This window comes from Mustela lutreola, chromosome 3 (assembly GCF_030435805.1).
Source record: "Mustela lutreola isolate mMusLut2 chromosome 3, mMusLut2.pri, whole genome shotgun sequence".
Lineage (NCBI taxonomy): Eukaryota > Metazoa > Chordata > Mammalia > Carnivora > Mustelidae > Mustela > Mustela lutreola.
The window spans coordinates 24,951,459-24,955,271 of record NC_081292.1 but is presented as its reverse complement, the minus strand read 5'-3'; the positions used below and the strand labels follow the sequence as shown (position 1 = coordinate 24,955,271).

General features: G+C 37.8%; 1 non-coding gene across 1 annotated transcript; it reads left to right on the top strand.

The window, feature by feature from the left end:
- The first annotated feature begins 3,413 nt into the window (after nucleotides 1–3,413).
- Nucleotides 3,414–3,520, top strand: LOC131828305 (U6 spliceosomal RNA). Its single transcript, XR_009352330.1, has one exon. It is a non-coding gene; the product is annotated as a U6 spliceosomal RNA (small nuclear RNA).
- Nucleotides 3,521–3,813: the final 293 nt, after the last annotated feature.

The window sequence follows — 3,813 nt, the reverse complement described above, 5'->3', positions numbered from 1 at the left end:
GATGTCTCAGACTAAGGCTCTCTGTGTCCACCCTAGAAGGAGGCTGTTTTTAACTACCTCTGAAAGGTGAATAGCTATAGCATATCCTATTTATTGTATTCCTTCAGGACAGTTACTTTCAGGGCAATTACTGTTCTCATTTTGAATCTGCCTTATGATCACAGATAAATCCCAAGTAAGCATCTACAAGGTTTTGTTACACAATTTTTCTAGTGTGGTGGATTTGTACCTCAAGCATAATTCTAGCTATTAGGCTGAGGAGCATTATCACTAATCCCCATGAATCCACAGTCAAGGTGAAAAGATATGCAAAAAACCAGCTATTTCAGGAGAATCTGGTAGAGATATGCAATGGGAAACTATGTGACCTACAAGGAGTACCAAAGCTAAGGTAGAGAAGTCTTGAAAACTTTCTTGGGAGGAAAGGGACTCATATCTTTATTGAGATACCTTCACGTAACATAAAATTCACTGCATAACTTAACCATTTTAAGTTATACAGTTCAGTGCTATGTAACAGACTTACAATGTTATGCATACTATCACCACTACCTAATTCCAGAACATTTAATCACCCCAAAAGGAAACCCCATATCCATTTTATTTTATTTATTTTTTTTAAAGATTTTGTTTATTTATTTGACAGAGAGAAATCACAAGTAGATGGAGAGGCAGGCAGAGAGAGAGAGAGAGAGAGAGAGAGAGAGAGAAGCAGGCTCCCTGCTGAGCAGAGAGCCCGATGTGGGACTCGATCCCAGGACCCTGAGATCATGACCTGAGCCGAAGGCAGTGGCTTAACCCACTGAGCCACCCAGGCGCCCCCCATATCCATTTTAAAGAGTCATTTCTCATTTTCCCCAGCCCTTTTCCCCCTGGAAACTGTGAATCTGTTTTCTGTTTCAGTGGATTTGCCTATTCTGGACATTTCCTATAAATAGAAACATAGAAGTGTAGTAGTCTTTATCTAGTAAATTTAATGTTTGGACTTCCTTAAGGACAGTTTCTATTTATTGTCCCCTCCCCCACTCCTGTTTATGGACCATACTTTCTCATTTATTTGTATGCATCACATTTTTGTTGAAAACAGTATTTTTAATATGATAATGTAGCAACTCTAGATATCAGGATATCTGGAAACTCCTGCCCCTACGGTTTGCTCTTGTTCCTTGTTGTTGTTATTGTTTGGGTATCTGGTGACTTTTTGAACTAATTGTAAAGTCTGCTTTCTGTTGTGTGTTGCCCCTCATGTTCTGTTAGTTTAGTGGTGAGCTAGAGGCTGGAATAAGATTTGCTTAAACACCTGTAAACAATAAATTCCCAGTCTTTGCCAGGGGTCTGTGTGTATGCTTGGCATCCCTTCAACACTCAGTTAAGCAATTTACATCTCTGCCTTGGCCTTTACTTCCTCTCTGTGTAGATCCCGGAGGTCAGTCAGAATGAGAGCTTAGGGCCTTCTTAGTTCTTTATGAGCATGTGCCCTGCTCTGGAAATTCACATGACTTTTCAGATCCCCTTGAGTATATTGGAGCTTTTGAAAACATGTGTTTCCTGGGACATCTGGGTGGCTCAGTCAGTTAATCAACTGACTTGATTTTGGTTCAGGTCATGATCTCAGGATCCTGAAATCAAACCCTGGGTCAAGCCCCATCTTGGATTCTATGCTCAATGGGGAATCTGCTTCTTTCTCTCCCTACCCCTGCACCTTCCCCCATTTGTTATCTCTTTCTAAAATAAATATATAAATAAATAAATCTTTAAAAAACAAAACAAAAAGCATATGTTTCCCCAAAGCATCCCATTCCCTAGTCTTCTCTCCCAAGCTTTTTCATTAGTAAGTGGTTTTCCTCAAGTGTTGCCCATTGTTTCAGAAAGCTAACACATCTCTCTATAAATGTTTTTGAGAAATACCTCCCCAAAACTGCCACAGTTCCAAGTTAAACAAGATAACGGCAACCCTTCAGTTGGTCTTCTAGAGAGCCATTAGACAGGTCAAAACAAATGAACACAATTCTTTGTGAATGAGGTCTTTTCTGTTCCCTCTGGTACTGGTATCTGTACAAGGGTTGTGGATTAACTGGGAATATGAAATGAGAACAACGTAAATCTGAGGTGCCTGGGTGGCTCAGTTGGTTAGGAATCTGAATCTTGATTTCAGACCAGGTCATGTTCTCAGGGTTGTGAGATCAAGCCTTCCATCAGGCTCACACTGGGCATGGAGCTTGTGTGGGATTCTCTCTTCCTCCTTCTGCCCCTCCCCCATCCAAAAAAATTAAAAAAATAAAGAAAGAAAAGAACAGCATAAGTTACACCGCAAAACCCTCTGTTCTTACAAGATTCAGATGACTTTTCTTACTTAAATCTTACCCTCATTGCTGGAAGTATTTGGTCTGTTTCCAGAATTCCGAAAAGGTTGATTCTGACAGTTTTTATAAGATTCCATTGCCCTTATGGAAGGATGAACTTTTGGATTTCTTTACTCTGCCATTTTCACTGACAACACTAGAAAAACTTTTAAGATGATGTTACAATCAAGCTGGGTTTTAAAAATCCAGCAGGAATTAGTCAGGTAGAAAGTTGAGAGAACAAATCAGATAGAGCATTTTATCAAAAGGCCCAGAAGAACAAGGAGGAGACTAACATGTGCTGGGAAATGACCCCAGTTCAGCAAGATTGAATTATAGGATACAATTAAGTGAAAAGACATGCATTGTAGAGGAGATAAGATGAAGATTCAGAGTTCCTTATGCTGTAATACAATATTTGGACTAAATTTGGGCAATGTGTACTGAATTATTTAAATAAAACTTGTTAAAAAAATAAAGCAGACTTATTAAGTCATTTCTGTAAGCATTATGGAAGATGGATAGTTTGAAAATGAATTTAGGCAAGGGATCTAGTAAAGAGCCTAAGAGACGATAAACTGAGGTTGTGACTGTGGAAATGGAGAGGAGGAATACTTAGTACTCAGTACTTAGAGTGGAGATACTCAGGAGTTAAAATTGGTAAATAGTAATTTCCTCTTTTTTCAGTGCATGCGAAGGGGGAAGGCATGGCAATGAGGAATAAGTGTAAGGAAAGTGTCTAGAATGATGCTGATAATTTCGACTTCAGAAAGTGAGAGGGTACCAACACCATTCACTGAAAATTAAGAGTACTCAACATGAAGTAAATTTGGAGAAGAAAAAGAAAGCTAGCTAAATTCAGATTTGAACATTATGAGATTAAGTTCTTCAGGAAACATGTGGCGATATATTCAATGGACCCAGGAAGACACATATTTGGTGCTTAAGCACATGTTTGGTGCTTAAAAGGAATATGGAGCTGCCAAAGTAGATTTTGGATAGCTAAGGTGTATATATAAGTGATAAAGAGAAACTGTGGGTATAAATGAAGTCACTAGAAGTAAAAATATAGTGCTTACATTGGCAACACATATGCTAAAATTGGAATGATACAGAGAAGATTAGCATGACCTCTATACAAGGATGATACACAGATTTCTGAAACATTCCCTATTTTTTAATCTGTGGATATAGTATTTTGTGAATGACCTTTTAAATAAAAGAGAACCTTACAGAAAAAAAAAAAGAAAAAATATAGAGAAGAAGATTAAGGCTACCCTAGAACACTTTAACAATTGAATAGATAATTTATTATTACTATTCCTAGCCAAACTGCATCAGAAAATAAAAGTCAATGAAAAGTTTATTCACAAGTAATGTATGAAGAGATTATACCATTCTTTCTTAACTTCAGACCTAGTGAAGTTCTCATTTAGTCAATCCAGAAAACTTTCTGATGGGACATTAAGTC